General features: G+C 48.9%; 1 protein-coding gene across 3 annotated transcripts in view; it reads right to left on the bottom strand.

Annotated features, from left to right (window-relative positions):
- LOC144144303 (putative cationic amino acid transporter) overlaps positions 1 to 22,304 on the bottom strand; it is a 234,690-nt gene that overhangs the window by 155,085 nt on the left and 57,301 nt on the right. Inside the window, exon 1 of one of the 3 annotated variants that reach the window (XM_077675684.1) lies at positions 10,009 to 10,623. The exons of the other annotated variants lie outside the window; for them this stretch is intronic. The gene's annotated coding sequence lies outside the window, so the exon portion shown is untranslated. Of the gene's footprint in view, positions 1 to 10,008; positions 10,624 to 22,304 lie in introns of those variants that run through there. 3 annotated transcript variants of the gene reach the window in all.

Here is a 22,304-nt window from a genome sequence, read left to right as displayed (position 1 = left end):
CAAAAGCGAATTAAAACTCAAATGGACTCAGAACTCACTCGTGCTCAGAATTTAATCGGGTTCAGATGGTTTCAGAATTAATATGCATTCAGGATATTAAATTTTGCGCGTGTTAAAAATAATACGGGAGCAAATTCGTGAGCTTAAACTCTTGAATTTAGTACGACATGATACCGTATACTCCTGTGAGGTCGGAAACAATTCTCGTTGCAGATTTAATGCAGCTATCCTGCTGGTCATGATGATTAGCGCTGTTAGCAAGCAATTGTACGTATATATTGGATACAAAACTCTTGATATAGGCTCCGTGTTCGTGTTCATGACAGAGGGGGTCCAGACTCAATGGTGTGCTGGGGTCCCGGGGAGAAACAAAAAAACATTGGGCGAGGGGACGTGCGCTCACTGCTCAGTTCACTTACATCGAAGCTGTTTAGGGTTACGCGTCCCGTGCATTCTTGCTCTGCATCCTGAAAAAACGCCTTGTGTCAAAGCGAACTGTCCCCGCGAATCTCCGAAGCGCGAGGCGTTCATGGATATGCCTTTGCTTTTTTAATGCGTAGCATTCTTTGCCGAGTACGCCCCCCCCCCCCCCCCCCCCCGTGCACCCCCCAGCCTAGACCTAACATCCTGCATTTCCACAAAAATGCAAATATCACGGAAGTTCAACCTGTAATCATTATAATTGCGTAAATGGAGATAATTGATCCAACGAAATTTTGAAAAGCTAAAAAATAAGAAAGATAGAAAAAAATTACGAAGAATGGCAAACCGTGTAACGCGGGAGTCATGGATAGCCACAGGTTGGGTTAAAATTGAAAGTGATATGGGACACCTGGGACAAGCAAAAAATGCTTTGTGGTCATGATCATGACTTAGTTATGGTGAGTCATAAGAAGGGTTGGAATTCATAATGGTGACCCTTAGGCGTGTGGGGTCTCAAATTAAAGGTTTCGATTAGGGAAATGACGTTGGACAAATAAGAAATGTATCCTGGTCGTAATCATGACATAGTTACGGTGAGTCATAAAATGTTTTAAAATTCATTGGGATGCCGCTAGCGTGCGTGGAGTATCGAATTGAAGATCTCGGTGAGGGGATTCACGTGGGACAAATAAAAAATTCCTTCCCATGGGCCATAAAAACAAAATGCATTTGGTTCATTCGAAAAATGGCTCGTTAGAATAACACTGAAACCACTTTTAATGCGAACTTCACTACAAATACGTTCTATAATTAGGGGAAAAAAATAGAATGGCCATGCGACCCACTAGCTCATTTCCCGCCCTAGAACTTATGACGTATTACAGGCAGCTGTGTGATTGGCTGAGGCCGGTAAAATCAAACGCAAGTTAGACGGGGGCTTATAATCTTGAGAACGAGCTATTTGTGCTTCAATTTAACGCATGTTCTTTTTCAGCGGGAGAGTCAAGATCGTGGCTTAAACTGTTTAACTTTTCAGTGGATAAAACACCATAAACTGCCGGACAAGCACTGGTAGCAACATAAAACACCAAATCTTTCAAATTAAATCTACGGCAGCTTGCAGTCATGCGCAAGGTTTGAACCGCCAAGGTGTCGTAGGTGAGCAGTGACGGACACACACAGTTTCAGTAGCACGCCCTGCTTTTCGAATCGCGGCCTTTTCGTCGGCCATGCGAACTGTCCGCGGCCGGGCCATGCCGAGAAGTGCGAAGACGACGCTGCTCACGAAGGGCTCTCCTACGAGGCTGGGCAAACACGCACGCCCCTCTCCAGTGTTACGGCGGCCGCGCGTCTTTCCGTTGTATTGCGACAGCTGCGCGACGTCTATACGCGATAATGTTCCTCGCGGGGAGTTTTCGGCGAGGACCAACTCCCAACTTGCGGCCAGTAAAAAAAGCTGCGCTGTTACAACAGACTTGTATTTTGTCTTCATCGTCTCTTTAAGCAGGTTTTTGCTCTAGTTCTCGGCACGACGTCCACGGGGACATTACCGGAGGACATATTTTACAGTGAAGCTGCTTACGACCGTAGTTCCGCGCATTTAACAGCAAAGCCGTTTGAGCTGTTGGTTCTGCGTTACCAGAAAAAAAATACCGGGCGCACGTGAGCGTGCGCCTCGTGAGGAGCACCCGGCGTCGGCCAGCTCGGCCTCCGAGAACGCGCCGCCCAGCGTCTCCCGCGTGCTGTCCTCCTCGCCAGTTAACATGCGCTCGCCCCTGAAGTGCCGCGGGTTGTAGCGCGTGCTAACGCGCTCAACTTTGGCGGAGACGTGAAAGCCTGCGGACAAAACGGTCGGGGCCTGCCAGTCATGCAGACCTTTCGGCGGCAAGTTCTTTTTTTTTTCTTTTTGTCCCGCGCGAGCAGAAAGCACTTGCGGCAAAGCCAACTTCGTCGCGAATGCTCTGCGGGTAAAGGCTGTAATCTTGTTTTGCCAAACTGTTTTCCTCCCGATTGCACGGCAACCGGCCGGTAAAATGGCCCCATGGTGATAGAAAACAATCAGCGCAAGACAGACGAGGTCGAGAAAGGTAACAGACACAGCGCGGCACTCACAACTGAATTTTTTATTGAAAAAAAAAACGTACACAAAACACCGCGCATGTCAAAACAGTTCAATTTAGGAATGAATCACTGCGCAAGCATGCAACTTGTCAAGTCAAACGTTCTGCAAGATAACAGATTTCGCTTTTGTGCAAGGTCACACAAGTTTGGCTAACGCAAGTTTCGCAATTTTTTTAGATGCGACCGCATCTCATTCACCCGCCTTGTCCCTGCATCCGCCGTCGTCGGCGTCCGCCCCTCCCCCATTCTCCTCGCCGCGCCAGCTGCGCTCTCCGCCGCTCTCCGCCGCTCACCCCCTCTCCTCTCCGATAGCGAACACTCTCTCGCGAGGGCCATTGGATTGGATTCGATTGGATTGGCTTGGATTGGCTTGGCTTGGATTAAAGTGGATTGTGTTGGATTGTGTTGCGTCATAGCCGCGGCAGACGCACTGGCGCCGGCGCGTCCCCACACCGTTATGCGCGCTATAAAACGCGGTGCCTGCGCCGCTCCGCTCCATGTTTCCAGCGCCGTTCCTCCGCTGTCCAACGCTGCAACGTGAACCCCCTATGCGTCGCATCTACACAGGGGTTCCCGCGAGGGGAGGTTTAATTCAGAGCATCTGATTCACTCGCCTTGTCCCTCCGGCGTCGTCGTCGTCGTCGTCGTCGTCGGCGTTGTCCACCCCTCCCCCATTCTCCTCGCCACGCCAGCTGCGGTCTCCAGGCAACACCACCTAGACTATAAAGCCGAAATTCTCTTTTGCGCGACGCGGCCTACGTCATCGGGCTGGGGCGGGCGGGGGCTGATTGAAAAAGTCGGCTTCTTTGCAAAGCACAGGGTCGTCTTCCCTGCAAAGCCCAAATACTTTTCCGCTGGCGTCGCCTGCAAGCTTTTCCGGGGGCCCTGCCACCCCTTCCACTGTCCCCCGTCCCGGCACAGGTAGGTACGTGCAGGAGCAGAAAGACGGCCATTGTCGCGAGACATACTAATTGCCCCCCGATGGGGCCCACAAAAGCCCAACGAGAAGGGGGCGAAAAGAAAAGGCGCGCCCACTCAGCATAACTTCCCGGCTTATCCTTTGTAGTGGCTGGGCGGCAGGGTTCACTAACCACAACTTCCCAGAATTTTCATAGCCACTCCTCACAACAAGTTTCCTTCAGGGTAAAGAGGTACAAGTAGTGCCACACATCATGCCCGTGTTTGTGTCAGTTCGCGCAGTGACAACAAATATCGATGTATATTCTGCGGTAGAATGAGGACAGATTGTTCTGTAAATTGTCGACAAAAATAACGTAAAATTATGTTTATAAGTTACAGCCTTTATTTGCAAGCAAGTTCCACGGAGGTTGAATGATACCTACCCCGCACTATTTTCGACAGCGCCTGTAAACTGAAACTAGAGAAACTGCTGTGTTCTCAGTCAGCTTTTTTTCTCACTGGACCCACGTGCAGTGATCCTGACCACGCTTCTTTTCGTGCCTGTCATTTGTAATTCTGCCGGGATGGTGCGCCCTAAAATTGTGATGTCGAGCAAGTGATCAGTTCCGCGGTGTCGCGGAAATTACACACCAGAGTGTAAAGTGCCGGTGTTTCGGTTTCCTCAAGAGGACGAGTTGCGACGAAAATGGATACGTGCGATACGCCGAGAAGACTTTCAACCTACACTGAACTCCAGGGTGAGCTCCTACTGAAGCATGTGCTGTGGTGCAGTACAAACATTCTGCTTAAGAACTTCTGTTGCCGACTGAATGACAAGATCGCGGACGCTAGCGCAAAAACAAAAGAAAGAAAGCTTCAAACGCTGAGCAAGTGAGTCAGTGTGTTCACAGCAGGACTGGTGTTCTTTTAATGCAATAAATCCGTTTAATGTCATCATAAATGCATTCGTAGTGTTCGATCTGCATGCTTTTAAAAGATAGCTGGCATCATTAGGATGTTTCGCTGCCAAAAAAAGGTTGCTTGCCGAGAAGTCACAAAGACAGCCCTAATAACACATGTTTCACTAATCTAGACGTAATTATTCCCCTATAAATACTTTACGCACGGTAGCAAAAAGTAAATGGCGCAGGATTGACGTGAACTGGTTCATAAAAAAAATTCGAGTAATTTTGTGGTGATACTTTTATCTGAATGTGGAGCAACATGCCTTCAAATTTAAGATAAGCGTAATAGTTCAACATGGTCGCATCGTTTCCTGCGAAATACGATAAATAGTCCTGACCCCTTCGAGTTTCAGCGTAGTGTGTGAAGGACTGCTTAATTCTAATGGATTAAAAAAAATTAAAAGTCGTTATTGAGGTGAAAACTTTTTATCAACTCACTCTTTTTACAGGCATCGGCTGCAGACACCTCCGTGCACAATAGAACATTTTTCATTATCCTTATAATGGCGTCCACGAATGATCAGCCAGTTAGTCATATAATAATGCTATTTTTCGGTCTTGCTTTGCATTACGCTCTCAGAGCGCTTTTGGCACATGGCAGCGACCTTGAATATGGTGTGCATGTTACAACAAAATATTCGTAATGATGCTGTTCGTACGTGACAAAAAAACATTTAAAATAAGAACAGGTAAAATTCAAATTGAGCTTTACGTTGAGTCTTTTAGCATGTATTGCATTGTACTGCCCAAAAACAATCCAAAACGAGCTCGTGTGCTTCGTGTGCTTATAACTTCACTTCAAAACTATCTAACTTCTCGTTTGCGATTGTAGCTTAAAAACGTTAGAGTTAGTTGCAAGTGCAGCACATTTAAATCCCACGTATACACTACAATGTAATCAATTAGCAGTCTCCTATTGTCTGATGGATTTATAGTTAGTGCGGTTAATGGTTAGACAAGAACGTTTTCGCGAGCAACAGCGCAAACGATTTTTGTGGCCACCCATATGTTTACTCAAACAACACAGCTTGGCGTTACATGGTCGGCTGACTATGGGATCATGTCCAAGCACGGGAACAGAAACAGAATGCTACGACCCCACAATTTTCGCCGTGACACGGCACTAAACCTGTTCAGTGCCTCCGCTTCCGTGCTCTGCGGGCGGCGCGCGGCCGCCCCAGCCGTGTGACGTCACGGCGGCACTCCGCAGGCCTTGAAAGTCTAGGTGGTGTTGCTCCAGGGTGTTGGCTCTCCGCCGCTCACCCCCTCTCCTCTCCGATAGCGAACACCCTCTCGCGAGGGGCATTGGATTGGATTGGCTTGGATTGGATTGGCTTGGCTTGGATTGGATTGGATTAAAGTGGATTGTGTTGGATTGTGTTGCGTCATAGCCGCGGCAGACGCGCTGGGGCCGGCGCATGTGCAGTACTCTCTCTTCCGCGGTTTCCTCTCCTTCGGGCGCGCTGCGCATATAACCGGTGTGCCGTTCTCCGGCGAAGCAACATCCACGCTTGGCTCAAACACCTAGAGTCCACGCCGCTGTACAAGTACGCCAACGTCGTCATCGACTGGGACCGGCTTACGCAGTTCCCTTTAACGTTATGCGCACTATAAAACGCGGTCCCTTCGCCGCTCCGCCTATGCGTCGCATCTACACAGGGGTTCCCGCGAGGGGAGGTGGGAGTTTTTTATATGAAAAAAGCCTCAGACACTTCCCTTGTATGTTGATTAGTGTGTTTTAACAACACGGTTGTGTCAGATAAAACGGGTGTACACTTGTGTACACGTGTACACGTGCGGCAATGAGAAGCCAAGTTAGAAAGGGAAGAGTTCTGGATGGACAGATAATGCTCGCGCAGTCGCAACGACCGGTTTGATCTATGTAGCAAAAACCACAAAACAACGACGTATGATAGAGAACGCATACAGCACACGCAACATACTTGTACTTGTGGTTGACAGTGCACTTGTTAACAACGGACTTTATGTTGCTATGTGTTTCTTTGGCAACCAGGGGACAAATTTTTGATAATTTATTTGGAGCTTTGAACAGCACGTTGACACCATAGCGGGAACCTACATTTTTAAGCGCGTGGGCAAACCTGTGGGCGTAAGGAATTACTGCAAATTTCTTTTTCTTCTGCGAAGGATCTCCACTCGAGTTACGTTTAGCGCGACCTTTTGCAACTTTTGTTAACTTATCGGTGACAGCCACGAGTACACAGACGGAAAACCCGCGTATTGTAGACGGGCTACTCGCTTCGCAAAGCTAGCACCTAATAAATGTTTGCAGGATTTTTCTAGTGCAGATCTTAAACAGGAAAAAGCAGCCCCTTTTAACTACTTTAGAGCGGGCTGACCTGAAATTGAGGACAGGTTTTGCAGAACGTGGCTCATAACAAAAGCAAACGTGACTACTTTTACAATGCAAACTAAGGTCAAGAAACTGCAGCAAATTGATTGATTGTAGGGTTTAACGCGCCGACGCAACGCAGGCGATGAGGCACGCCGTAGTGGAGGGCTCCGGATTAATTTTTACCACCTGGGGATCTTTAGCGAGCGCCGAAATCTCGTATACACACGGGCGTTTTTGCTTTTCGCCTCCAACGGAAAAGCGGCCGCCGCGGCCTGGACCCACGACCTTGTGCTCAGCAGCGCAACGCCTTAGCCACTGAGCCACCGCGGCGGGTACCGTAGCCATGAAAGCCCTCAGAGATCCCTTTTATGATGAAATGGAAACAATGGTGCTTGACCCGCTCGATGAAGAGCTTGGTCTTTGTGAAGAGTGAAATATCAGTCTTGAAAGGCGCTATAGATGAGATAAACCCACGCCTGGTGGAAAACCTGAAGAAGAAGGGGTAATGACTGAGCAGGGAAGGGTCCACACTTGACCGTCTCCATTCTGAAATTGACGAGAGGCTTGCCTGTCTGCAGGACACCGATGCCAAGTCTGACTTATTTCTGGATATCGACAAGCTGTGCTATGACGATGACAAAAACGAAACAAATTGCTGCACTTTTGGCGAGATTTGCCGTTCCGACGTCGACGCACATGACCTCTGTGGAAAGATTTTAGATGAAAGGCTGCTGCTTTCACGGTGGATTGACCCCACAATGTCCAGACCTGGAGAACGTCTGGCAGTTTCAACCTGACCTAAAAAATTTCTTACCTGGAAATCCCTTGAAATTTATCGTTCAGTATGGAGATGACGGCTTCCATCTGGAGGTGACGGGCGGCGTGTGTTTATAATTTTCAAAAGAATGTTAAAAAATGCACATACAATTTAAATTTGTACAAATACTTGTGTTGAAATGTTTTCAATAAGTGAATAAACGTTTCAGAAGTTTCAGTAGCTGCAAGGTTTGCAGGTCACGTGACCAGGACACTTAATGTAGTGTCATCTTTGCACACTACGAACCGCCACCTCTCAAATTTCGGAAAGTTTAGTCCCAAATTAAAATTATTCCCGCCAATTCGTTTACAAATTGCTTGTGGTTACCCCACTATATAAAACGCTGTCATTGAACATATACCTGAAAAAAAATCGGCTGTCTGTCCTTTTAAAGACGGTCTGTCTGTCCGTCTGCCTGTCCCTCGATTTAGCCATTCGTCTAAAAATAAAAGAATCCTGAAACAAGAAGGTTATAGAGGGAAAACCTTTCCAGACCCCCAAATCCGCAACCATAGTTTATACTTGTCAACTTTGTTGAGCAAAAAAAAAAAAAAGAACAAGGCATAGTTGAAGCAAAGCACCAATACTTCACTGATACTAGGCAGTGTTCGTTTAATAGAAAGTAGATGTTGTTTTGGTATTTGCCAACGCAAGTGAAGAAAATACACGTTGAAAACAAAATTTTGACCGACAAATATGAAGAAACCTTGCGAGCGAGCCTAGGCCTCGTGGAGGCATTCAGTTCCACCAGGAACGAAAGGTTCCCATAGAGGGCGCGCAAGCAGTGGACGCCGGAAAATCGAACTGAATTCAGCAAACCTCGGGCCGCCGTGTTCATCGTGGGAGTGAGACGGGAGGCGCAGAGTGCGAGAGGAGGAGGCATTTACGTGGTATAAGCGGCAGAAGAGCGATATCTTTCGACGTTTTCGCCGAACCTTTTGTCAATTGCCGCCAGTTTTTTTATTGACAAATATCCCCAGTGAGCATCAGCGCTGGCGCCACGAAGACATGCGATGAAAGGCAACAGATATTGCCGGAGCGAGTTCTTGACAGCGTCATTAGCATCGATAAAAATTGTGGGTAGAGGTATGCTATAAATAATTTGTGAAATTCATTTCATGGTAGCGCAATGAAAAACTCCAGAGACTGTTTACATGCCCCCTCTGTCGTTCTGTTCTGTGTGGTTGTACGTGATTTGTAAGCTTCCCCAATTTCGTGTCAAACCAGAACACAATAGGTGGTCGGCAAGGTCCGTTTCTTCTTTCGCTTTGTAAGCGAAGCCTAAAAGGCTAGGGCCGCACGTGTTTTTCAGGTTTGCCAGCAAGAAGTTGCCTTCGAAGCGCAAGGTGAGGCGCTGGAAAACGAGCGTCCCGGTGCGTGTGTGTGCTCATTCCTTGCGGTTACCATTGAAGTCGCGCGTCGTTCAAAACATTGATCTCATCCCTTGGATATTCACTTTGAGTGGATTGGTTATAAACAGACACCATTCTCAATATAAGTGGAGCCTCAAGTAGACAATAAAGTTTTCTTAACGATAATTTGACGCGGTGCGACCTGCGTCGGCCACGTGTATAGGTGCGTTCGCACCAGCCTGCCTTTGTGGGCGTTCCTAGCCAGGCCCTGTTTTCTGCGGCTACGGTCGTCGTGACAAGTTGCCGCTTTCCATTACGGATTTCACTTCGCTTCCTCCGTCATAATAACGGTACGCCCCGTAAGCCCGTATTCGAGCTTCGCTGGTCATCGGCCAACTCTAACCTTGAGAACTTCTGCTGTATTGTGGGATGCATGTATATGCTAAAACTACTACTGTACAATGTACTGAACAATCAACCAATCAATAAATAGCTCATTCGCTTCCTGAAAACGGCCAGATTACCAATTGTTGTGCGTAGGTAATAATAATAATAATAATAATAATTCGCACTACCACTATCATCGTGAATGTGCATTTGTCTCCGTCGCCGTCCTGCCCATAGTTACGCAACTAAATGCGGGACTCAATCGAGTCTACCGAGCTTAAGCTCAGTTTCGATCGCTACAAGCGCTGCTTGCCTTTCGATCGTAATAAGCGTATCCGCATGCGTTTCTCACAGCAAGCGAGATAAAGACGCGGCATACACGATCCGCGACGATCTCAGCGAGCGCACCGTGAAGCGGTCCAGCCGCGCTTTCCTCGCCCCCGCAGCAGCAGGGGGACCCCGTGACTGCAGCTACTGGCTCAGCAAGGCTGCGCGGAACCTCCGCCGGCGGCGGCCAGCACAAGTCGCGAAAAGAACGCAACAGTTTTGGAGTGCGCGATGAACCGCTCGGGTTTCAAGAGGGCCTGCGGCCGATAGGCTGATCGATTTGGAGAGCAGCAGGACCACGCGGTAAGCCAGGGGAAAGAAAAGGACGTCGAAAGGGAGGGGATGAAATGAATCGCTTACCTCGATCTTCTTGATTGATGTGTGATTGCTCGGCAGGCTCCTCACTTCCCGCAGTGGTTCCTTCTATTTGTCCCTTCAAGGCGTCGCGGCGTTTTCCGCGTTGAAAGCGAGCAGCAGACAGTGCAGGCGTCGAAGAAATGCCGAGCGGACCACTAACGAGCACCGCGGTCTCTTCCCGTTTCTGACTCTATCACGTGCGCCGAAACGCTGCAGGGCGCGGGGCAAGGAGGCCGTCAAGTGCAGGCCAAGAGGATCAGTTGAATGCACGCTATCCGATTGAGCAAACAGTAGTGCCCCTACGAGGGAACGAGCACCTGCAGACGACAGCAAAAGCAGCTGCAGAAGCAGACGCAGCAGCAGACCAACAGCCAAGAGGTATCAGCAGACGACAAAACGGCTCGGCGGCGCCTTTTTTCACCTATTCCGTGCGGATTCCCCCCCACCACGGGAGCCAAATTTGGTGGGGGAATCAGGCCAGTTCCGGGCTGCGGGGGCTCCCTATCTCCTCTTGGCAAGTGCAGAAGAGGCACGCACCGCAGCGCTGGAACAGGCTAGCCCACGCCGCACTCGCTGTCGCATCCCGGCGGAGCAAGGCACCAGATTGCTGCAGCCTGCGCTGCGTCTGGCCGCGTCTGACGCCGCCAGCGACCATGGCGGCGGGAGCCATGACTGGGGAAGCTTTATCCCCATCTAGGGGACAGAAATGGGGAAACGGGGAAAGGGGCAGCTAGTTGGCGACCTCCGAGGACGCTTCGGCGGGGGAAACAAACGCGTTCCGGGAGGCGCCCTGCCGTTGTAACGTTTCTTAGACGTAACAAAGCGCGCCGCTGTTTGGGCGTTGACACATGCCATCGATGGCCCTTGTTTTTAGAAAGACGTGACACAGAGAGTTTTTCTGATGCGGGAGTGAAGCGGCGCTATTAACGAGGCACAACCAGCCCCCTCTCCGCTGGCGGACTGTGGGCCAAAAAATTCTGCAGATACTCAGAGAATTGTCTGCTGATGCGTGGCATTCTTATGCCACTCGTCTTGAGTGTGAGTTTCTTAAAGCCAGATGTTTTGGTTTTTCTAAATCCTGTCCGACCAATTATCTCCATTTACGCTAGTATAACGATTACAAGTGGGACTTTCGCGAAATCTGCATTATTGTGGAAATGCAAGGTGTTACATGGTTCGCCATCTTCCTTATTTTTTTATAACTTCGTATTTTTTAGTGTTTCGAAATTTCATTCCACCATTTATCCGCATTTACGCTAATATAACGGTTATAGGTGGAATTTACGCAAAATCTGCGTTATTATGGAAATGCAGGGCGTAATACGGTTTGCCATTTTTCGTATTTTTAAATCATTTTGTTACTTATTTTCTGTGTAATTTCGTTCGATTAATTCTATTCATATACGCTAATGTTCAGGCCGCCATTGGAATCTGACCCTGACAACGTTTAACACGAGAACCTTATCTAGTGAAGCGAGTCTAGAGGTGTTGTTCGAGGAATTAAAGGGCATCAAATGGGATGTCATCGGGCTTAATGAGGTTACTAGAACAGGTGAAGCCTTTACGGTGCTGAAAAATGGACACGTCCTATGTTACCATGGTCTAGTGGACAGAAGAGAACTGGGAGTTGGATCTCTAGTCCATAAAAGCATAGCTGGCAACATAGAAGAATACTATAGCATTAACGAAAGGGCAGCAGGGCTTGTAATTAGGTTCAATAAGAGGTACAAACTCAAGGTGGTACAGGGCTACGCGCCCACATCCAGCCACGACGACCAGGCAGTGTAACGCTCCTATGAAGATGTGGAATGCGCAATGGCTAAAGTAAAAATACAGTATACTGTAGTTATGGGGGACTTCAATGCTAAAGTAGGCAAGAATCAGTCTGGAGACAAGGCAGTTGGGAACTATGGTCTGGGCTGTAGAAATAGCAGGGGGGACCTACTAGTCGAGTTCGCAGAACGGAATAACCTACGCATAATGAATACCTTTTTCTGCAAACGGGAGAGCCGGAAGTGGACGTGGAGGAGCCCGAATGGGGACCATAAAAATGAAATAGACTTCATAGTATGCGATAACCCTGGCGTTGTGAAAGATGTGGAAGTGCTCTGAAGGGTAAGGTTTAGTGACCACCGTATGGTAAGACATCGAATTGGGCTAAAATTTAGGAGGGACCGTAACAAGCTAGTACGAAAGAAGCCGATTAATGAGCTAACAGTGAGACGTAAAGTGGAAGAATTCAGGATCGCGCTGCAGAAACGATATTCAGCTCTTACCGCGGAAGCAGAGCTTACGACACAGGAAGCCCGCTACAACCTTACACGCATTATCACGGAGTGTGCAGCAGAAATCGGGGGCACGATGGGTAGGCAGGATACTGGTAAACTTTCCCAGGTGACGAAAGGTTTAATTAGGAAACGGCAAACCACGACAATCTCCACTCCAGCTGACAGAATAGAATAAAGCGCAGCTTTCGAAGTTAATCAATAAGCGTAAGACAGCTGACATACGGATGTATAACATGGAGAGGATAGAATACGTTGTAAAGAGCGGAGGTAGCCTGAAAGCAGTGAAAAGGCGTCTTGGCGTGGGGAAAATCAGATGTGTGCACTTAAAGACAAGCAAGGCAATGTCATCACAAAGAGGGATAAAATAGTCACAGTAGCCTAGGAGTTCTATAGGGATCTGTACAGTAGCCGGGACATCCAGGATAATGCCGAACGAGAAAGTAGTTCAGAGGAGATAGACATCCCACCAGTAACGACAGAAGAAGTAAGGAAGGCTTTGAAAGAAATGAAAGGGGGCAAAGCACCTGGTGAGGACCAGATAACAGGAGACCTCTTGAAGGATGGCGGAGAAACTGTACTTGGAAAACTGGCAAACCTGTATACGTAATGCCTAATGATCGCAAGTGTACCGGTATCTTGGAAGAACGCGAACATCATCCCAATCCATAAGAAAGGTGACATGAAGGACTCGAAAAATTACAGGCCGATCAGCTTACTCTCAGTCGCTAACAAGGTACTTACCAAGGTAATCGCTAACAGAATTTCTACAACCTTAGATTTCAGTCAACCTAAAGAACAAGCAGGGTTCCGTAAAGGCTATTCAACAATGGACCACATTCACACGATCAATCAGGAGATAGAGAAGTGCGCTGAGTATACTGAACTCCTATATATAGCCTTCATAGATTATGAGAAAGCATTTGACTCGGTCGAAACCTCACCAGTCATTCAGGCATTACGGAACCAGGGTGTAGATGAGCATTATATAAGAATACTAGAGGATATCTACAATGGGTCCACAGCTACCATCATCCTCCATAAGGAGAGCAGTAAAATACCTATAAGCAAGGGTGTCAGACAAGGAGACACAATCTCTCAATGTTATTCACAGCATGTTTACAACAAGTTTTTAGAACGTTGGATTGGGAACAGGTGGGAGTAAGCGTTAATGGAGAATACCTTAGTAACCTCAGATTTGCTGATGACATTGCCTTGCTAAATAACTCGGGGGACGAATTGCAAAGCATGCTTTCCGCACTGGACAAACAAAGTAGAACCGTGGGCCTGAAAATTAATATGCAGAAAACCAAAGTAGTGATCAATAACCTCAGGACAGCACAGCGATTTGAGATGCGTGGCGAGGCAGTGGAAGTGGTAAGCAAATATATCTACGTAGGGCAAGTTGTGACCCCGGATCCCAACCATGAGGCAGAGATAATTAGAAGGATAAGGGTGGAGTGCATTCGGTCGGCATTCTCAGATAATGAATGGCATCCTACCATTGTCCCTCTCAAGAGGAAAGTGTATAACAGCTGCGTCTTACCGTTACTCACCTACGGGGCAGAAACTTCGAAGCTCACTAAAAGGGTTCAACTTAAACTGAGGACGAGTCAGCGAGCAATGGAACGGAACATGATAGGTGTAACATTAAGGGATAAGAAGAGAGCGGAGTGGGTCAGGGAACAAACGCGTGTTAAGGACATATTAGTAGAAATTAGAAGAAATGGACGTGGGCGGGGCATGTAATGCGAAGGCAAGATAACCGTTGGTCATTAAGGGTAACAGAGTGGATCCCTAGAGAAGGCAAGCGTTGCAGGGGGCGGCAGAAAGTTAGATGGGCAGATGAGATCAAGAAGTTTGGGGGGATAAATTGGTCGCAGTTAGCACAGGACCGGGGTAATTGGAGATTAATGGGAGATGCCTCTGCCCAGCAGTGGGCGTAGATAGGCTGGTGATGATGATGACGCTAATGTAAAGATTGCAGGTGGAACTTTCGCGAAATCTGCATTATTGTGGAAATGCAGGGCGTTACACGGTCTTGCATGTGGGTACTCAGCAGACAATGAATGCTACGCATTAATAACACAACTATCCCGCCAATTAGCTTCATTATTACCAGACTTCTTGTTTTTAACTTTTTGGTCAGGTACAGTCCCTGCGAGGTGATTTGAACTTTCCGAGCTGAGAACAGCCAAAATTGAACAGAAGCCCACCTGAACGGCGACCTAGAGGCAGACGACGAGTCAAGCGGCACGCCGACGCCGCGAACAGCACGTTGGCGTTCCTCGAGCACACACATCGACGTATGTGTAACGCCTCGTTGTCCGTTCGCGCTTGAGCCATGGCCCATGCGTCTGAAGAAACAGCTGACACCGACGACTGCCACCAAAGTTGGCTATGCCCTGGGTCTGATTCGGTGGCACAACACCCCCGAAAATTTTCTGAGCGCCGCATATCCCCCCTCACTCCTTTCTCGCCATGCTATTTACTCACCGCATTGATGTATTAAATGTAAAAATAAAAATTGTAAGACCGCTTGTTCGTGGATAAAATGAATACTGTTCTGGAAACCAGAAGGCTTTTTGTTTTATTACGAGCGTATTCTGTGGGACGATAAATGTTCTTTACAAATCCAGCACCAAGAGACCGGTGCGCATTCGTTATTTTACGCAAACATATCTGGGAACAGAACAACTAACCATTACGCTTGGTTAAAGCAGAAAAATAACTATATTTTTAGAAGCAGGGTAACCTTTCTGTTGCTCTTTTTGCGGGTGGAAAATAACACTCCCCGAAAAATTTCTCCCACCTCCCCTCGCGGGAACCCCTGTGTAGATGCGACGCATAGGGGGTTCCGTTGTTGTTTCCGTTAGGTTGATTCTCCCATCGCGTGAAACGTGCCGTGAACCCCCTGCCGCGGCTATGACGCAACGTGGCGCGGCTATGACGCAACACAATCCACTTTAATCCAATCCAATCCAAATCCAATCCAATCCAAGCCAAACCAAGCCAAGCCAATTCAATCCAATCCAATCCAATGCCCCTCGCGAGAGAGTGTTCGCTATCTGAGAGGAGAGGGGGTGAGCGGCGGAGAGCGCAGCTCGCGCGGCGAGGAGAATGGGGGAGGGGTGTGGACGGACAACAACAACGCCGTATGGAGGGACAAGGCGAGTGAATGAGATGCAGTCGCATCTAAAATATTTCTGGTTAACGCCACTGATACCCCCCACAAGAGTTGGTAGAGCGCTTTTCGAGGTTAGAGCTCCTTCTTTCTGACGGAACAGTGAAAAGATTGGCAATGCCTTTGGCACATGTTTCTGCATTCAGTCAATGCGCGAGAACACGAAGCTGCGCAACGCGGTTCCGTTTTAAGGCGACAGCCTGATGGGCCCCATCCTGCGGAAAGCCCTCGTTATCGTTGCCCGGGCAAGAAACTGGCCGCCGTTGTACACGTGTCATCCGATGGGATTTCAACCCGGATCACCAACAGCAGCGACCCGAGGCGCTGGCGCTGGCCTGCCTCTACACGCTGTCAGAGCTGTGGCGCTTAATTTCTTCGGAGCACTTGCATGCAAACTTGGGGAGTCTGCCAGGAATCGGAAGCGTTGAGGGACGAAATTCTCAGAACTATGAATCGCAAGCGTAAAAGTTGCAGTATAGTGCGTGCCGGGTGACACCTGAATGTGATGGCACGTGAACAGGTGCGCACCAGCTGCGCAGAACCTGATTCTGGGGAAGATGATGTAGCGTGTGCCAGTCTTCTCGGTGACGTAATTCCCGCTAGGTGTAGAATAACCGAAAGGGAAAAAAGGGAAGGAAATACGATTTAGCGGTAAGCAAGTTGTTGAAAAGCATCGCCAGGCTTTGGTCTTCGAAGCGCGTCATCATCATCATCAGCCTGTCTACGCCCACTGCAGGGCAAGGGCATCTACGATAGATCTTCAATTATTCCGGTCCTGTGCTAACTTCGACCAATTTATCCCCCCAAACTTCTTGATCTCATCTGCCCGTCTAACTTTCTGCCGCCCCCTGCAACGCTTGCCTTCTCTAGGGATCCACTCTGTTACCCTTAATGACCAACGGTTATCTTGCCTTCGCATTACATGCCCCGCCCACGTCCATTTCTTCTAATTTCTACTAATATGTCCTTAACACGCGTTTGTTCCCTGACCCACTCCGCTCTCTTCTTATCCCTTACTGTTACACCTATCATCTTCCGTTCCATTGCTCGCTGACTCGTCCTCAGTTTAAGTTGAACCCTTTTAGTGAGCCTCGAAGTTTCTGCCCCGTAGGTAAGTAACGGTAAGACGCAGCTGTTATACACTTTCCTCTTGAGAGGGACAATGGTAGGATGCCATTCATTATCAGAGAATGCCGACCGAATGCACTCCACCCTTATCCTTCTAATTATCTCTGCCTCATGTTTGGGTTCCACGGTCACAACTTGCCCTAAGCAGACACACGTATTGGCTTACCACTTCCACTGCCTCGCCACCTATCTCATACCGCTGTGCTCTCCCGAAGATATTGAGCATTACTTTAGTTCTCTCCATATTAATTTTCAGGCCCAAGATTCTACTCTGCTTGTCCAGTGCGGTAATCATGCTTTGCAATTCCTCCCCCGAGTTCCTTAGCAAGGCAACGTCATCAGCAAATCTGAGGTTACTGAGGTATGCTCTATTAAACCTTACGCTCACCTGTTTCCAATCCAATGTTCTGAATACCTCTTAACATTGGAAAGAATGTGTTTCATTGCCTGACGCTCTTCCGTATAGGTATTTTGCTGCTCTCCTAATGGAGGACTGTGGTATCTGTGGACTCATTTTAGATATCTCCTAATTCTTACGTAATGCTCGTCTACACCCTGGTCCCGCAATGCCTGAATGACTGCTGAGGTTTCGACCGAATCAAATGCTTTCTCATAATCTATGAAGGCTATATATAGGGGTTCAGTATACTCAGCGCACTTCTCTATCTCCTGATTGATCGTGTGAATGTGGTCCATTGTTGAATAGCCTTTACGAAACCCTGCTTGTTTATTAGGTTGACTGAAATCTAAGGTGGCAGAAATTCTGTTAGCGATTACCTTGGTAAGTACCTTGTAGACGACTGACAGTAAGCTGATCAGCCTCTAATAGTTGAAGTCCTTCATGTCACCCTTCTTATGGGTTAGGATGATGTTCGCGTTCTTCCAAGATTCCGGTACACTTCCGGTCCTTAGGCATTGCGTGTACAGGTTTGCCATTTTTCTATAGTAAAATTTGCCCGCCATCCTTCAAGAGGTCTGCTATTATCTGATTCTCCCCAGGTGCTTTGCCCACTTGCATTTCTTTCAAAGTGTACTAGAGTGTGAAGACGGGATAGTTGGTTCATACTGAAGGCAAAAAACAGCGCAAAAAAACGGCACAAAAGACGAGAGAGACAAACACGGGCGCTGACTAAAAACTGAATAAATTTTATTGCACGCAGGCAATATAAGAAAATCCAGAAACAACACTAAAACAAGACAGTTAAGATTGTAGAAATGCTATCTCCTTGGGCAACAAGTCGACAGAGCCTTCATTACTTCTGTAGTTACTAGAGGAATGTCTGCCTCCCCTGAACTACTTCGTTCGGTATTATCCTGGATGTTGCGGCTACTATACAGATCTCTATAGAACCCTTCGGTTACTATAACGATTTTATCCCTATTTTTGATGACATTTCCTTTCTTGTCGTTAAGTGCATGCATATGATTGTTCCCCACGCCTATACGCCTCTTCACTGCTTTCAGGCTGCATCCGTTCTTTACAGAATATTCTATCCTCTCCGTATTATACTTCCGTATGTCAGCGGTATTTCGCTTATTGATTAACTTCAAAAGCTCCACTACTTCTATTCTATCAGCTGGGGTGAAGTTTGTCATGATTTTCCATTCACTAATTAAACCTTTCGTCACCTGGGAAAGTTTACCAGTATCCTGCCTACCCATCGTGCCCCCGATTTCTGCTGCACACTCCGTGATAATGCGTGTAAGGTTGTCGCGGGCTTCCTGTGTCGTAAGCTCTGCTTCCGCGGTAAGAGCTGAATATCGGTTCTGCAGCGCGATCCTGAATTCTTCCACTTTACGTCTCACTGTTAGCTCATTAATCGGCTTATTTTGTACTAGCTTGTTACGGTCCCTCCTAAAATATAGCCTAATTCGATATCTTACCATACGGTGGTCACTAAACCTTACCCTTCAGAGCACTTCCACATCCTGCAAGGTGCCAGGGTTATCGTATAGTATGAAGTCTGTTTCATTTTTGTGCTCTTCATTCGGGCTCCTCAACGCCCACTTCCGGTTCCCCCGTTTGCGGAAGAAGGTATTCATGATGCACAGACTTTTTCCCTTCTGCGAACTCTAGTAATAAGTCCACTGTGTTATTCCTACAACCCAGACCATAGCTCCCAACTGCCTTGTCTCCAGCTTGTTTCTTGCCTACTTTGGCATTGAAGTCTCCCATAAGTATATACGGTACACCGTGTCTTCCATTTAGCCATCGCCGATTCCACATCTTCATAGAAGCGTTCCACTGCCTGGTCGTCATGGGTGGATGTAGGCGCGTAGCCCTGTACCACCTTGAGTTTGTACCTCTTGTTACGCTCAATTACAAGACCGGATACCCTTTCATTAATGCTATAGTATTCGTCTATGTTGACAGCTATACTTTTATTGACTAGAAATTCCACTCCCAGTTCTCTTCTGTCCGTTAGGCCACGGTAACATAGGACGTGTCCAGTTTTTAGCACTGTAAAGGCTTCACCTGTCCTGCTAAGCTCACTAAGCCCTATTACATCCCATTCAATGCCCTGCAATCTCGCCTCGCTATAGATGAAGTTTCCGTGTCAAACATTGCCATGTTCATATTACAAGCGCGTAAGCATGCTTAAGTACCTGGAGGAATTTTGTTGATTTACGCCTTACAACGGCGGCCATTCTTTTACCGTACACCCACTACAACGACGACGAGGACGGCTGTTCGCAGAAGTTAGGGCTTTCGCCTTAAAAACAGCTCAAGGAACACCCGAAATGAAATGGGGTAAATCTTGCACTGCAGGCGGTATTCGGGCTGTGCGGAATGCCAGGCAAGCACGGGACCCCCGTGCAACGACAGCTCGAGGCTCTTGGCTGTGCAACGGTGAATCTAATGAATGGCTTGCGGCCTTCGACTTGGAAACGTGCGTTAGAGGCAAGCACTTAATCAACACCACTGGAGAAATCTGATCTTTGTGATCACACAAGTGGCCATTATTCGAGTAGCAAGGCCCGCAATGAGAGAGAGGAAGAATTAACCGAGAGGTCGCCGCGAGGGAGTGCTGCTCGGGCCATCAGTTACACTTCGTTTGGAGGGGGAACGAATGAATGGGTGAAAGGCTTTGCCGACTGCATCCACAGCAGCTGCGAAGCGATGCCGGCGTGTACGCTCGACGCTTTCGCATTCCCTGCGTCGCAAGGAGGGCTCAGCTGTTCTGGAAGTTTTTGCTTTGTAGGCAGCTGTGAACATTGGTTGCGCTGAACGGGGTCCTGTAGCTGGAGGCCTTCAAGGCGTAGGCACAGTGCCGAGTCCACAGACCCGCAGGCAACGGCAGCCGACGTCTCGCTGCGAGCTCTCAGGGCTCGTCTCGGGCCAAGCGACGCCGATCGCGCCCACTCTTCTTGCACCATCACCCGGCACATAACAGCCCTTCCTCCGGTGCAGGCGCTGGGCGCCTACCGAACACACGTGGCATTGTCCTGATGTGGATGGTTACTATCGTCAGTACCTGGCTACTGCCTCTCCCTTCCCATCCCCTGCATAGCCCCCAGTGCGGCTTCGTGAGAAGGCAAATTCGCGCCTGCTGGGAAGGCAGGAATGGGTACATACGTGTAGCTGTTTATGAAACCAGATTGTGGTAACGCTTCGAGAAGCAAGCGAACCCTCCTTTATAAGCGCCCCAGCGTGTCGTAGGTAGGATAAGAACACTTTTTTCTATCTGCGTGTCGCCCACTTTATTTCGCGAAATCGCGCGCGTTCTTTGCACGAAAGCAACTGAGAGTATTGCCCTACAAACTGTATTCGGCTTTGAGGTGAAATTTGCGGTCGGTCCCCTACACGAAGACGGAGGGCGGAGGGACAGAAACCGGCGGTGTTTTATGCAGGTGTCAATCAAGAGAGACGGCTGCAAGAACGACAGGCAGGACCTCTCCTGGCAGCCAAAGTGCGTGTATCGATTCTGCCGAGCCGGATTGATGTGTGCCCGAATCGGGTAGCCAGTAAGTCTGGCGAGGCGCCATGAGGAGATCGATGCGCATCACTCTCAAGGTGGCCCCATAGGGACACCTCGAAAAAATAAAGCCATCAAGTTGCAGGTCACCACAGACCTGCGCTTCAGACTGAGTTGAAAAAGGCAAAAGTGCAACAATCGACTTGGTCAAGAAAGTTCGGGGTACGACGTCTCGGCAGTGTTGCTCCCATCTGGCGAGTGGCTCACGTGACGGCGCGAGCGAAGCTCCAACAAGTTCTCCGCTCAGTAGGAAGAGGGGATCGGAGAGGTGGAAGTTTGGGATTGCACACAGCGACCGTCTGGACGTCCAGCAGCTCCTGGCATCCAGAGCGAAGGCTCTCTGCTCACTTGGATTTCCGGACTAGGGAACCACTCCCACTTTAGAAAGCTCAAATAAACGTTTTCTCTCTCTCTCTCTCTCTCCGCTCAGTATGGGGACAACATCGGTTATCGCAATCTGCGCCGCAGGTTGAGCAGTTTCGCGTGGACCTTGAAGGGCCGTCTGCGCAAGCGCGAGGAGCATTGGATTCGACTGGATTGGATTGAATTGGATTTGGATTGGATTGGAATAAATTAGATTGTATTGGATTGAATTGGAAATCCAATCCAGTGGTGTGCAGAGAATTGGGTCTGCACATTCGCCCGTCTGCGCATTCCAGAGGAGTGACATCATAGCCGCGGAAGACGCACTGGCGCTTGCGCATACCCTGTTGGAAATCGTAGAGGAAGAAGATGTGTCTCCTGGCTCGAGGGCACGAGTATCATTATCATTGTACATAACTAAGTCATCGCCATTAAAAGGGACGTTCGATCAAGGGTCCCACGGCTTCGTTTCCTGGCGGCGCACCCGCAATGAGGTGGCCTTTTTCGCAACATTTGGTGCCGAATCCCAAGGGAAAACGAGCGGCTCCCACCGACGTGGGCAACGAGCGACTGCGACGACGAGTTTCTTCCAGAAACGGTCGCCCAAGCAACTTCGTCCTTCTCGGAACCGCACCCAGGGGGACAACGCGCGGACCGGGCTGCCTACCAAGCGAGTAAGCCGGACTTTATCGCTAAACGATGGACCGGCTGAAGGCGAAACGAGCTGCCAGGCGAGCCCAAGCCACAAAAATTTCGACCGAGGCGACAGAGCTCATCGAGAGCGGCTGCTCTGACCGGCTCGCGCTCCGAAAGGTATTGGACAAGCTCATGGCTAGCCGCGAGGAGCTTAGCAAGATCGACGCCCAGGTCGAAGACGCCATTCCTGTCGAGGAGCTGGAAAGGGAGTACGAGTCGGCGGCGCATTACAACGACGAGACGCTCGAGGCTCTGACTGGCCTTATACGTACCGGCTCGAGGAACTCAGCGTCAGCAGCACGGCGCAACCTGCCCCCTCGGCTGCGATTAACACGCCCCATGCCCCAACGACGGTTCCATCCCAGATCACTGGACCTCGTCTCCCAACGCTTACCATCAAGCCTTTTTGTGGGTACGTGTGTCAGTGGACGTCGTTTTGGGAGCAATTCAACGGCGCAGTCCACACCAACCAGGCTTTAACCACCACCTAGAAGATTCACTACCTCCAAAACTACCTGGAAGGTGACGCAGCAGCTGCCATCTCCGGACTGCCAACAACGGAGGCGTGCTATGAGAGTGCCATCCAGCAGCTCCAGGACAGGTTCGGGGACAAGCGCCGGATCGTACAGCGGCATTTGAGAATGCTCCGCGGGCTTCAGCACGTGC

This window comes from Haemaphysalis longicornis, unplaced genomic scaffold (assembly GCF_048455015.1).
Source record: "Haemaphysalis longicornis isolate Haplotype H1 unplaced genomic scaffold, Haemaphysalis longicornis Haplotype H1 scaffold_7, whole genome shotgun sequence".
Taxonomy (NCBI): domain Eukaryota; kingdom Metazoa; phylum Arthropoda; class Arachnida; order Ixodida; family Ixodidae; genus Haemaphysalis; species Haemaphysalis longicornis.
This window is presented reverse-complemented; position numbering and strand designations above follow the sequence as displayed.